Genomic DNA, 15,358 nt, shown 5'->3' on the forward strand with positions numbered 1-15,358 from the left:
CATTCAAAGGGGATCCAGTATCTGTCAGCTTGGGATGACATGACTGACAGACCTTGATGCTATGCCACAGATAGTCTTCATCTGTCACCCCTGGAATTTCGGTTACTGGCTAAGGCTCTTGCCACCCCATAGTGCCTTTTTTAGGCAGTTTCTCAAGGACAAAATTCCCAATGTAAAAACTCCATCTAAAAACCATCTAAAAGGTTATGCTGCTAAATGCCAGGAGTCTTAACCTGAAACTGCACTCACTGGAAGCAGTCCTCACCTTGAAAGATGCAGACTTTTGTGCAGTCACGGTGACCTGGTTCAAGGCTGTGGAGAGCACCCCAGCCATACTGGGTTATACCTCCTTCCACACATTCAGACCACAAACTGAAGGCATGAAAACTAAAGGAGGCGGTGTATCAATATTCATTAAAGATAAATACAACTCCAGATTGGTTAAACAGTATGACTCCTTGGAGATACTTCAGGTGCAATTAACTGTTGGCAGGACAACTATTCAAGTCATTGACAGCTACAGGACCCCCCTCTGTGAATTAGGACACCCACTCTGCCTATTTGGATCTACTTGAGTCTGTCAAGATACATCTGAAAACCATGGTTTTGGGTGACTTTAACTACTCATCCATTGACTCGATAAATCACTTGTGCTCAAACTCACTTGCCCAAAGGTTTCTCGACTTGTTATCTCCAGTAACCTGGACCAGCTGGTTGACACCTCCACAAGGGGTGCCAACATCCTGGGTCTGGTGCTTACCAATATGGGGGAACCACTGGAGCACTCCCACTGTGAGGTCTTCCCTGGTGAGATCTGACCACAAATCAGTCTCATTTGAAGTAACTACCACACCTGAACCCCCTCCCTAGAAGCAACTAAACTAAAAAACTTCTCCAAAGCAGATTGTAACCTCTTATGGGATTGTATAAATAGCTTCTCTGCACCTCCTTCCTCAGATCAAACTGGCAACTATGCTAAGTTCTGCACCAGTGCTTTATACAAACACCTGTATAACTGCAGTGAATTGACCATGCTTGATAGGACCAAAAGAAGGAAGAGCAAACCTGCCTGGTGGACAACTGCCATTAACAGGCATTACAATAAGAGGAAGACATTGCTATTTAAGAGTAAGGGGTAGCGAGCCCTAAACTGAAAACACTCTTCCTTAGCTTAAGCAAGCAAATAAGATTTCTTGTGAAGTCTTCCAAAGCAAACTACGAATCCAAATTAGCTTCCCCAACTAAGGACAACCATAAGGCGTTTTTTTTAGTTACATCCATAACCTAAAGGGAAAGATCCAGATTTGTGCCAAACTGGTAGTTAATGATACCGCATATAGTCAGCCTGTGGACATAGCAAATCTGTTGGGTGACAGGTTATGTGAAAACTTCACTCTCCTGGCCCTACCACACATACCCTATGACATCCCTACTACCTGTCCCCTACCTTGTATTCTAAAGATCAGGTCATAAACACCCTCTCTAAGTCCAATAAAACAGCATCTATGGGACCTGATAACATCCCAGGCTGTATCCTACATGGGCTCGAACAAGAATTAGCAACACCATTGGGTACTCTTTTCAGTCATGGTCTAAGCACCAGCTTCATCTGAACTGAATGGAAAATGGCCACTGTTATTCCCTTGCACAAATGTTGTGCTTCCACTGACCCCAGGAACTATAGACCTATTAGCCTGACTAGCCTTATCTGCAAGGCCATGAAGCGAATCATCATAGACCTGATAAACAAAGATACAAATAATCTTCAAACACTTGACCCTACTAAGTTTGGATTTGTCAAAGGGAGATCATACCTATTAAACCTGGTGGACTTATTTGAGACAGTCACCAAGGCCTTGGACAAGGGGAAATCTATGCATACAGCTTACATAGACTTGGCCAAGGCTTTTGATGTTATCCCCCACTCAGGCATCATTGACAAACTCACCCAGCTAGGTTATCAACCTTTATATCTTTAGATGGGTCGCTAACTGGCTCACCAATAGAACCCACATAGTCAAAATAGGGGAATCTACCTCCAACAGCAGACCTATAAAAAGTAGTGTTCCACAGGGATCAGTCCTGGGACCTCTACTGTTTGGAATCTATTTCTCCGAAGTACAAGCAAAAGCTAATGGTCTATGGCTGACAAAATTTGCTGATGACTGCAAACTGGGAGCTGTCATAGAATTTCCAAATAATGTCAATATCCTATAAGAGTGTCTTACACAAACAAATAATTGGTGCCAAAGTCATGGCCTTAAACTCAATGCAAGAAAATGTGTTATCATCCCTTTCAGTAAGAGCAATGTTCCTGCTAACAACCGCATCAATAGCAAAACCCTAAGTATGCACTCAGTGGTGAGAGACTTGGGTAAACAGGGTGACAGCAACCTTACCTTTGATCACCATGTCCCCACAGTGGTAAGAAGTGCATTCTGTATTGCTCATCTCATAAGTAAGGGCATTGCCTCCAGAAAAAAAAAAGAAGTTATAACCTCCCTGTACTCTTCCCTCATCAGGTCAATAATTGAGTACAATGCACTTTTTGGAATGTACCTTTTCAAGCACATGCAGCAATTGGAGAGATCACAGAGGTTCCTCACAAGGAAAATTCAAGGTCTTTAGCATCTGTCATATGTAGATCATCTAAAATCATTGTCATTTTATTCTGTTTCATACAGGCTACTCAGAGGTGATCTCTGCCTTGCATATAAGGCAAACTTGGACCCTGATTTATTGGAAATGCTGCATATCTGCAAGTCAAATGGTAAATGGGGTTACTCAGTCTAAAGACCTTAACCTAGTATGTGACATTAATAGAACCTGCTAGAGGGACAGATTTGTCACCCAGATGTTACCACATCTTTGGAACAGACTTCCACATTATTTTTTTATTTTATTTTACATTTGTTGACCGGGCTAGTCTAGCTGGACATATATCCGTTTACAGCAGAGGCCCGGGGAGAAAAGCTCCAGTACAGATAAAATCACAGTGATTTATAACAATAAAAAATTTTTCTTCATAGAATTATACAAGGTACAAGAGAGGATAGCAATAACATTTAAAAACTTTTAAGTCAAGTTATACAAAAAATAAGAACTAAATACTAAAGTTAATAAAAAATAGAAGGCATCCCTTAAGATTCAACTCTCAACTCCAGAAGGTATCAGGTAGGGCCAGTAAGGGGACAGGAAGAAAAAATTAGGCGTATTGAGACATACTTTCAGTCGGGATTGGTACAGGGACATAGCCATTGAGAAGTAAGATGTTCTTTGACTTGTCTTTTGAACAGAGAGGTGGACTCTAGAGTAGCTATTTCTTGAGGGAGTAGATTCCAGTGTTTACCTATGGAATTTGAAAATAGCGCATCCCCAGCTTTATTATATGATTTAGTTATGGATACTAGATACTTATTGGCAGAACGAAGTGTGGCTAGGTTCTTATATGGAGAAATAAGTATAGCCAGGCTTGGAGTATTATCAGGGAAATGAAGGGTTTTATGAATGATAAGTAGTTGTTGGTAGAGTAGGTGGTTATTTAGTTCTAGCCAATTTAGTTGTTTCAGGTTGTGACAGTGGTGAGTTCTAGGGAGTAGCATTAATGAATCTAGCTATACTGTTATAGCAGGTAGAGAGTTTGTTGATGTTATTTTTAGATAGTGTGGTATATATAGCTGAAGCATAAAAAAGGGTGGAAAGCAGGTGGGTCTGTGCAATGGTTTTTCTAGCTGCTGGGTTAAGGAAGGGTTTAATTCTGTAGAGTGTCCCAATTTTTTTATTAACAGCTTTAATAGTACTATTAATTTGGTCATCAAAGTTAAGATGGCTGTCAATGGTTACACCTAATAGTCGAGTGGTATTGTCAGGGTTAATACAGGTAGAATTATTTGAGGTGATAGTAAAGAAAGGTGTAGGAGATTTATTAGTAGGAGTAAAGAGAAGAAGCTTTGTTTTTTTGGGGTTAAGGAGGAGGCAGTGCTGCGCAAACCATTTTTCAACATTATGAAAGGTTGTTTGGGTGATGGACTGGAGAGAGGGAATATTTGTAGCAGAGCAGATCAATGTCGAGTCATCTGCATATTGGATGCAGGTTGCTTGTGGCATATTCAAATAAAGGTCATTAATAAATACTGAGAAAAGAAGGGGTCCAAGGATAGATCCTTGTGGAACACCAACATTTACTGGGAGTAAGGATGATAGGTTATTCTCCCAAAGCACTGCTTGTTGCCTGTTTTTGAGATAGCTTCTAAACCACTGTAAAGTATGTGAGCTTAAAGAGAGGATGTTAAGTTTTTCAAGAAGTATGTTATGGTTAACCATATCAAAAGCTTTTGATAGATCTATGAATAGTGCAGAAGAGAAACGGTTATTATTTCGATTTTTATTTATGGAGTCAGCAAAGGAAAGAAGGGCAGTTGTAGTGCTATGGTGGGGCCTGAAACCATGTTGACAGTCAGCTAGAAGGTTGTTTTGAAGAAGGTAGTTAAGAAATTGTTTGTGTATGCACCTTTCCATTATCTTAGCTAATGGGGACAGTAAGGCAATAGGACGATAGTTGGATAGTTCAGAGGAAGGGCCCCCTTTATGAAGGGGAATTATGTGAGATATTTTCCAAACTGAAGGGATTTTCCTTTCAGAGATGGTCCTATTTATCAGAATAGATATTGGGTGATAAATAGCTTTTGCAGCAATTTGTAAGTATTCGGATGGGAGTTGGTCAGCGGATGGGGTGCAAGGTTTTAGTTTTAAGAGAAGCTTATATATGCTAGATGATGAGACAGGTTGGATTTGAAAGGCATTAGTAGAGGTTGGAGAGGTATTTTGTGAGGATGCAGTAGGTGTTGGTAGTGAGTTGGCTAGGGTTAGAATGGCTTCTGTAAAGTAGTTATTAAAGGCATCTGGGATCTGAGTAGAGGTGTTAGGGTTAAATCCTGAGGGGGTAGGAGTAGGAGAATATCCTGGTTTAAGAAGTTTATTAATACCTGACCAAAATTTTTGAGTGGTATTTTGCGTAGTTTTTTGAAGGTGAAGATAAAATTCCTTTTTGTCTCTAAGAGTGTCTTTCTTGGTAGTATTTCTTAACTGTTTGTAGAGGAGATGATCAGATGGAGATTTGGTAGCTTTCCATTTAGCCCAGATTTTATTTCTAAGGATAATTTTTTCTTTTGTTTGCTTTGTTAGCCAAGGGGCAGTTTTGGCTCTTATCCTGGTAGAGTGGAATGGAGCATGATAGTCAAGGATTTGCAGAAACCTTGTGTTAAAATAGGTGCTTCATTAAGTTCATGGTGTGATACAGGTGACCAGTCACATGCCTGTAATTCAGTAAGGAAGTTATCAGGGTTGAAAAATCTTTTTGAGCGGCATCTTCTTAGTTTATGCATATTAGGAATATTTAGTTTTTGTCTGATAACATATGTAAGTATGTGATCACTAATACTGTCAGGAAGTGTCCCTGGAGTATAGTTGCTGGGGGCATTATTAATTAGAATCCAGTCCAGGATTGTTTCTTTCTTATTTGGTTTATGGATTCTAGTTGTAGTTGTTATTAATTGAGAGTAACCATGGAGATTAATATGGTTAGTAGGTTGCTGGGCTGCACAGGTTTTCCAATCAATGTTGAAATCACCAAGTATTATGGTTTCTTGGGGTAGTTGGTTGGAAAGAGAACTGAGTAGATTTTCTAGAGTCTGGGTATTATTACCAGGGGGAAGATACATACATATTAGATAGATTGCTTTATTGTTGTTAATCTGTAGCTTGATTGATAAAATTTCAGATTTGGGGCCTGTTAATGGAAGTTCCTTAAACTGGGTAATTTGTAGGTTGGATTTATAGATAATGGCTATACCGCCACCTTTCTTCTTTATTCGGTCATTTCCAAGTATGTTATAGCCAGGAGGGGTGATTTCCTGGTCTAGAGTAGAGGGTTTTAGCCATGTTTCTGTTATACATAATATATCGAATGAATGCAAGTGAAGGAGAGCATGAAGATGGTGGATTTTGTTATTAATACTCCTAATGTTGATGTGAGCTATTAGAAGGGAATTGGTAGCTCTAGTACCTGATGCAAGAAGAGGAGAAGAATTAATATTTTGGTTATAATTGCTTAGGGTAGAGGGACCGGGATTAGGATGAATGTCACCATGTAAGAGGAGTTGATGATGGGAAAACGATAGTAATTTAAGAAGTTTGAGGCAAATATTAAGAATTCTTTTGTTAAAATGGAGGGTTATGTGAGAAACTCTATGGTATTTTGGCAGTAGATAGTTGGAAGAACAGGTAATGTTACTATGTTTAAGGGAGCTAAAGCAAGATGAAGGTAAAGTTTGCTTTAGATGAAGGTTTTGTTCATAGAAAGTGTTAATTTGCAAAGAGGTGATATAGTATGATAAAGAAAGAGAGGCTAAAGCAGTAGTAGAGAGTAGGGCATAGATGAGGAAGGCTTTTAGAGTTGGAGACATAGTAGTGAGGAGTTGAAGACCTAGAGTAACTTGTTAAAAATAAATAGTTAAGAACAAGTAGCTCAGCAACACTATATGAAGAAGGGATAAAAGGAGAATAAGTATATGGAAATTGAGATAGGGGATAGTCAGAGTTAGGCAGATAAGAAGTAATTATTAGATAGTTAGTAGATAGGATGTAATATAAGGCAGGTTATGAAAGAGTTATGTAGGAGGAGGATTGTAGAGATAAGGTTAAATAGTGGTTAAAGGAGCTTTAAAAGAATAGTGTTACAGTTAGAAGTCAAAAAGATAGGAGGATATGATGGAGTGGAGGGGAAAGAAAAGAGAAGTAAAGGTTGGGGGAGAGGTCTAGTATGGAGGGTGGAGATAGGCTTGGAGGATAGGGGGGAGTGTCTAGTGAGGTATAAGTTGAGGACCCCTGGGGGTGGGTGGGAATTGGGGGTAGGGAGGGGAGCAAAGCGGGGCAGAAACCCTTAGGGCGAGAGCAGAGGAGAGGAGTGGAGAACAATCAGAAAGAAGATATCCTAGGGGAGTAGGCTGGATACCAGGAGTTAGTTAGGTTAACTAGAGGCAAGGGGAAAAGGAATAGAAGAAGTTCAGGAGAAACAGTTTCAGAATAGTTACAAGGGAGGCAAGGAAGTAGTGAAGATGTTAACGGAGAACACAGGGACAGAAAGAACTAACACTAGGAGGTAGATAAAGGCCAGAAGAACTGCAAGGAAAAGAAACAGTCAGGAGAGACACTTTAAACATATGGCGTGGGAAATATGAGGAGAAACTAGGATATTGTCAGGAGAGAGAGAGAGTACTTTAGGTAGGAGAAGGGGAATGGAAGTGAGTACTGGAGTCACAAATAGGTTTAGGGGTAATGCAGTATATATAGTAGTCAGCAGAAGTGAGGAGACAGAGTAAGGGGTCAAGCAGTCTAGCAGACAGGGGGGGGTATGGCTGCTGACGGAGACTGGCAGAAGTCTAGTATATGTATCAGGAGAGAATAACCAGAAATAACATAAATGGCACATTTGAAAGAAAAAATATCATAGGAACATACAGTATAACCTTAGTTTGGTTTTGTCCAGGTTATAATTGTCCAGGATATAAAGGTAACCCAGGGGAGAATGACCCAGGCAGGTATTGGAGGGTGGAAATTGCAGTCTTAGGAGTCCACACTGAGCACTTCCTGGAGTTGAGAGACGAATAAGTACCCTAAACCAGAGTATAACTTTAGTTTGGTTTTGTCCAGGTTATAATTGTCCAGGATATAAAGGTAACCCAGGGGAGAATGACACAGGCAGGTATTGGAGGGTGGAAATTGCAGTCTTAGGAGTCCACACTGAGCACTTCCTGGAGTTGAGAGAGGAATAAGTACCCTAAACCAGAGTATAACTTTAGTTTGGTTTTGTCCAGGTTATAATTGTCCAGGATATAAAGGTAACCCAGGGGAGAATGACCCAGGCAGGTATTGGAGGGTGGAAATTGCAGTCTTAGGAGTCCACACTGAGCACTTCCTGGAGTTGAGAGAGGAATAAGTACCCTAAACCAGAGTATAACTTTAGTTTGGTTTTGTTCAGGTTATAATTGTCCAGGATATAAAGGTAACCCAGGGGAGAATGACCCAGGCAGGTATTGGAGGGTGGAAATTGCAGTCTTAGGAGTCCACACTGAGCACTTCCTGGAGTTGAGAGAGGAATAAGTACCCTAAACCAGAGTATAACTTTAGTTTGGTTTTGTCCAGGTTATAATTGTCCAGGATATAAAGGTAACCCAGGGAGAATGACCCAGGCAGGTATTGGAGGGTGGAAATTGCAGTCTTAGGAGTCCACACTGAGCACTTCCTGGAGTTGAGAGAGGAATAAGTACCCTAAACCAAAGTATAACTTTAGTTTGGTTTTGTCCAGGTTATAATTGTCCAGGATATAAAGGTAACCCAGAGGAGAATGACCCAGGCAGGTATTGGAGGGTGGAAATTGCAGTCTTAGGAGTCCACACTGAGCACTTCCTGGAGTTGAGAGAGGAATAAGTACCCTAAACCAGAGTATAACTTTAGTTTGGTTTTGTCCAGGTTATAATTGTCCAGGATATAAAGGTAACCCAGGGGAGAATGACCCAGGCAGGTATTGGAGGGTGGAAATTGCAGTCTTAGGAGTCCACACTGAGCACTTCCTGGAGTTGAGAGACGAATAAGTACCCTAAACCAGAGTATAACTTTAGTTTGGTTTTGTCCAGGTTATAATTGTCCAGGATATAAAGGTAACCCAGGGGAGAATGACACAGGCAGGTATTGGAGGGTGGAAATTGCAGTCTTAGGAGTCCACACTGAGCACTTCCTGGAGTTGAGAGAGGAATAAGTACCCTAAACCAGAGTATAACTTTAGTTTGGTTTTGTCCAGGTTATAATTGTCCAGGATATAAAGGTAACCCAGGGAGAATGACCCAGGCAGGTATTGGAGGGTGGAAATTGCAGTCTTAGGAGTCCACACTGAGCACTTCCTGGAGTTGAGAGAGGAATAAGTACCCTAAACCAGAGTATAACTTTAGTTTGGTTTTGTTCAGGTTATAATTGTCCAGGATATAAAGGTAACCCAGGGGAGAATGACCCAGGCAGGTATTGGAGGGTGGAAATTGCAGTCTTAGGAGTCCACACTGAGCACTTCCTGGAGTTGAGAGAGGAATAAGTACCCTAAACCAGAGTATAACTTTAGTTTGGTTTTGTCCAGGTTATAATTGTCCAGGATATAAAGGTAACCCAGGGGAGAATGACCCAGGCAGGTATTGGAGGGTGGAAATTGCAGTCTTAGGAGTCCACACTGAGCACTTCCTGGAGTTGAGAGAGGAATAAGTACCCTAAACCAAAGTATAACTTTAGTTTGGTTTTGTCCAGGTTATAATTGTCCAGGATATAAAGGTAACCCAGAGGAGAATGACCCAGGCAGGTATTGGAGGGTGGAAATTGCAGTCTTAGGAGTCCACACTGAGCACTTCCTGGAGTTGAGAGAGGAATAAGTACCCTAAACCAGAGTATAACTTTAGTTTGGTTTTGTCCAGGTTATAATTGTCCAGGATATAAAGGTAACCCAGGGGAGAATGACCCAGGCAGGTATTGGAGGGTGGAAATTGCAGTCTTAGGAGTCCACACTGAGCACTTCCTGGAGTTGAGAGAGGAATAAGTACCCTAAACCAGCACCGCTCCAACAGCAGCCACGCACAAAGGGGGAGAAACAAGGCATGGCCTTAAACTCAATGCAACTTATGTCAAACAGAACATCTCATTGGCCTTCTTCAAACACAATCTGGATGATTGGATGGGTAACTATAAATTTACATGGGGGTTCCACCTGTGTCCCTCTTGGACAGGGGCAATAGGTGCTGATCATGGAAATAAGGGCAGAACTTAGCTAGGGTTGTAAGGGCCCTAATTGTACTTCTCCAAGAGGTGGATAATCTTGGCAGCTATGATTATGATTCATGGTGGAGCCAAGGAGGCAATATCTATGCCATCTAGTTGTTGGGTGGACCTGCCCGGCATGGGAGGGTGGATGTCAATCGGCAATTCATGGAAAACTAAACACTCAAAACTTCCAACTGGGAATAGCAGTCAGTAAACCGTGACAGGGCAAATAAAATGAAATGCTGTTTCATTAAACCACAAAAAATAAACACTTTCATCTATAAGCATTGCTGACAAAAAAGGTGCCATGAGACTTTATCATACTTCCTTATGGCCAATATACAGTACTCATTTAAATAAGTGCAAGTAAGAATCACATGCCTCCTGCATTAAACATTTTTAATAAATATTCTTTCAAAGAAAGTATAAAACATAAAATAATATATTTTCCATTCTTTTAAAAACTCCTGAAATTAACACTGACATTTAAGCCTTTTTAGTGCATGTCATCTAAAATAATCTGCCATTTATATTCAATATACTCTAACGTGTCATCTCTACTGCCACCTCTGAAGTCCATGTGTACCTGTTTTAAAACATAGAAGACAAAACCTTTTTTCCTTTTTTACAATGTGCCAAATGCTTGGCCAGAAGTCAGCAAATTCTCTCTCTTAATTGCCTATTAGTTTTTCCTACATAAAAAGACTCACACCCTGTGCATGAATCATAATAAACAATGTAATCTGTTTAACAAGTATAATATTTATTTGATCAGTATGTCTTGTTAGTGTTGGCACAATATATATACAACCTTTCATTAATAAATCTACAATATTTGCATTTCAAGCATTTATATGTGCCTCTTAGATATTGTGCCAAATTTATATTATTGTTCTTCCAAGATGTGGTTTATAGTCCTACCTCTTTTCTTAAATAAATTTGGGTTATTTGCCCAATTTTGCCTACACATCTCTATAACTTTATAACATCTTCACATTTTCATTTATAATCTCTTTAGTATTAAACACATCTAAAGTATAAGTTAAACACATTGTGGTATTCCATTTATTTTTTCTTTGGATAACCCATCATGATCATTTTTCTTCCAAAAATAGACTATACATCCAAATTCTTATAACCCCCGATTCTAAACCTTTCTTTTAAAATATTTTTGTTGTCAATTTCCAGCTCCCTTTCTGAGGTTAAACATAGCAGTTCTACTGTACATGTTCTTAACAAAATTTATTTTAATGTACATATGATACATACTGCTATAGTGTACTATTATATTACTACTAGCATTGTTAAAAGATTCCACTGTATTGAATTTCTCTTCAATATTTTGTATACTTTACATCCAAAAAAATATACTATTTAAATCCATATTCTTGGTAAATCTCAGAAACAAGGTGCTGACATTTAATTTGCCTACAAAATCAACCAAAGAATTTTTCTTACCCCTCTATATGAGAGAATTTTGTCAGTATAAAAGCAATAATAAATAACTTTAATAAATGCATTCATTTTAAAAATAAAATTCTCTTCCCAAAAACTTAAGGTCTTATTCACAAAATTTGGGGGCCATACTCAACCCCATAACCACCTCTATTTCCTGTTTGTTTAACTGAGCGTCAAAAGTAGAGTTAAAAAAAAGCAACTTAACTCTTGTTCCATGCATTTCCCTACACATTTCAATTATTTTGCAGACAACTGGGTAACACTAAGAAAAAGATTATTGCTTGCTGTATAATGGTTTACAGTGATTTTACATCAATTATAACCATTTTTTTACTAACTGCTACAAAATTTATTTTGTTTTTGAAATAAAAAGAAGACTTAAAATATGATCTTCTCTTTACTATAGCATCAATTAATGCTTGATCTAAAACAATATAAAGGGTTTCAGTTATTGATCCTTTCCTGCCACTATTGGCCTTAAAGAAGGCTCTTTTACACCTTTGTGAATTTTTGGAATACTGAAAAGTAACACCTACCCTTGGCTGTTTTACATCAGAAAATTCTTACATATCTTGTGTTATGACCCTTTGCATCAAGCTATCATATAATCATACTTTGGTTTTCCTATAAAATTTATTCAATTACTTCTTAGAAATCATTCTGTAAAAATCTATTTGTAACATTCCTTTCATTTTACTTACATAATCACAATAATCCAGAATGACCATCACATCCTCTCTTGTAGGCTTTCAGAAGTCTTATAGACTTGACTTTACTAAATGAAAGCAAAGTCTCCCATTCTGCTTTTTCAAGATTAAATATCTTTTTAGTAGATCTATGAAACAATAAGTACCTTAATTCTCTTTCACATCTGTTTTCAAAGGTCAACAGGGATGGCTGCCATGGTCGATTGAATAAGCCATATTTTACAACCAAAACAAAACACAGCCCAAGATGACACAAACAAAACTTTAATTAACGTTTAAGTGCTTTCATTCCAAATAATAAAGAACTTAATCAGAAACTGATCCAAAATTACATCCACTATTTAAAGGGTCTATATTAGATTATTGAACTTTTAAAAGTTCAAACACCATATGGTTGACACCATATGTTCGAACTCTTAAAAGTTTGAAAATCAAAAAAAAACAAAACAAAACAAACAAACAAAAAAGAAACAGAAAAAACCTACCTGAAAGGTTAAGCAGGGGGTAAGTCCCCCTGCACCCCCACACTCCCCCCTTCTTTAAATATACCATCTCCGCGATCGCACTACAGTGCAGATAATGGAAAACTTCCATTTCTGCACTGTACGGAGATCTCCATTGAAATGTTTGAACATTTACACATTCGATCATATGGTGTCGACCATATGATGTTCGAACATGTAAATGTTTGACAACGTAATATAGACCCCATTTAAATACACCTAAAAATGCGCTAAAAACAGAACCACTAGCTTTAAAGAGATGTATACATCTACAACCTATTACAATATAAAATGCAAAACCAGCTTTAACATATTTTACTAATAAATAAAAATTATATTAAAAAACATGTTTAAAACAGTACATACCAAATCAATAAATAGTGCAAAATGTAAAAACCTGGCTAGCTATGCTGCATGATTATTAAAGATAATATAAAAGTTACATATAAATTAAATGGATGCTGCTTTTATCATAAGAATTATAAGAACTGGTTTAACAGAAATAACTTCATTCTGCCCTGGTGCAACACTCGCATTGAGCAAAGCTTGTCAAAAAAAACTCCCTCTGTTCAACCTACAGTTTAAAAATAGTGATAATCTGAAGGCTATTTTGGAAAAGAACAATAAGACAGATCCTGTTTCCACTAGAAATCTAGGAATGAAAATATGCAGTGCATGCAGACAGTGTAGGTGCATCTTGGAGGGTTCCCACTTTTCAGTTTCCAGCTATCCAAGGTTGATTCCAGTTAAGGGGAGATTTGACTGCAACGCAAAGGGAGTTGTTTATATTGCATTTTGTGCCTCTTGTCCAGCATTTTATGTTGGAAAGACCATTGGCCCCTTAAAAACTAGAATGTATCAGAACATATATGCCATTCAGAAAGCAAATGTGACTAATGAATTATACAGAAATTGTATTGTGTGTAATGATTTTAAGAAATTTGTTTTTACTGTATTGGAGAAGGTTCCCATACTAGTTAGGGGTGGTGAATGGAAACGGCTGGTTGAAGACAGGGAGGTTTTTTTTTGGCAAGTTTTGCTCAATACAAGTGTTGCACTAGGGCTGAATGAAGCTATTTCTGTTAAACTAATTCTTATGATTAAAGTAGCATCCATTTAATTTATATGCAGCTTTTATATTATTTTTAATAATCATGTAGCATTGCTATGTAGGTTTTTACATTTTGCACTATTTATTGATTTGGTATGTACTGTTTTAAACATGTTTTAATGTAATTTTGATGCATTAGTAAAATATTTCAAAGTTGGTTTAGCATTTTATACTGTAATAGGTTGTAGATGCATGTTCATAGGTTCATAGGTTCATAGGTTCATACTAGGCTATCTGCCCTAGGGCATTTATAAGCCTAGCCAGAATGTGTTTGGCTTTCGCCACCCATTTTAAATTTATTTTGCTATGCCCTTTTTCGAGGTTAGTATACTGTGCCTCTGTCTAACAGTGACACAGAAGTGATACCCGGGGTAAACCTACGATCTCCCATCCACTCATCAAGATTCCTCTTGAAGAGAGTCAATGAGGGACTCTGCCTAACCTGGACTGGGATTTTATTCCAGAGTGAAGGGAGCCTCTGGGTTATGAATCTGTCCCTCCAGCATGCCCTATTTATTTCAGTGCTGAGGTTCAAGTCTCTCGAGCGTAGCTCGATGGGATTTGGATTTTCTGAGGTGCAGCATGTCCATTAATTCCGGGTTGGACATGGCTTTATACGTCAGGCACAGATCGCCTCTGAACAGGCAGTATGCCACTGAGTAGAGCTGGAGTTTCTTTAACCGGGCAGCATATGGCATCTGTTTGAGCCCTTTGATCCTCTTGGTGAGGTACTTTTGGGGTCTTTCCAGTTACTGCAGGTGTCTGGTAAGGTACATCCCAAAAGGGGCATTGTACTCAATTATGGGCCTGATGAGGGATGAGTAAAGAGGCACGATGACCTCCCCTGATCTAGATGTGAATCCCTTCATGATTAGGTGGATTATATAAAATGTTTTTCTAACCACTTTGGCCACGTGGTTGTCAAATGAGAGATTGTATCAACTTGGGTCCCCAGGTCCCTAATTACTTCTTCTGTACTTAATGGATTACCACCTATGTGGTAATTTGTGGGCACTTTGTTTTTGCCAAAGGGGATGACTATACACTTTTTGGCATTTAGCTTGAGGCCATGGCTCTGGCACCAGTTGTCTGTTTCTATGAGGCCCTTTCGGAGGATGCTTTTGTCGGCTGGAGAGTCGATTATGGCGCCCAGTTTGCAGTCATCTGCGAACTTGGTCAGCCACAGTCCTTCCGTGTTGGCCTGTACCTCCGAGAAATATATACCGAACAAGAGAGATCCCAGGACTGAGCCTTGTGGGACACCACTTGTAACTGGTTTGGAGTCTGACATGGCTCCAGCAATTCTAACCATGTGGGTTCTGTCCTTGAGCCAGTTTGCAATCCATCTAGTGACATAGGGGTTTATATTTAAGCTGGTGAGCTTATCTATAATGCCCGAGTGGGGTATTGTATCGAAGGCTTTTGCGAGGTCCAGGTAGGCTGTGTGGACCACCTTCCCCTCGTCAGTGGCCTTGGTGACTATTTCAAAGCAATAAACCAGGTTTAAGAGGCAGGATCTGCCCTTAACAAAGCCGAACTGGGTAGGATCCAGTGTCTGTAGGTCCCCTCTTCTTTAATGCTAATGGTTCTGTTTTGGCATATTTTTAAGTGTATTTAAATAGAAGATGTAATTTTGGATCAGTTTTTGATGAAGTTCTTTATTATTTGGAAAGAATGTTCTTAAACGTTAATTAAAGTTTTGTTTGTGGCATCTTGGGCTGTGT

This window comes from Protopterus annectens, chromosome 7.part0, assembly GCF_019279795.1.
Source record: "Protopterus annectens isolate FY-2018-M chromosome 7.part0, PAN1.0, whole genome shotgun sequence".
NCBI lineage: Eukaryota > Metazoa > Chordata > Ceratodontiformes > Protopteridae > Protopterus > Protopterus annectens.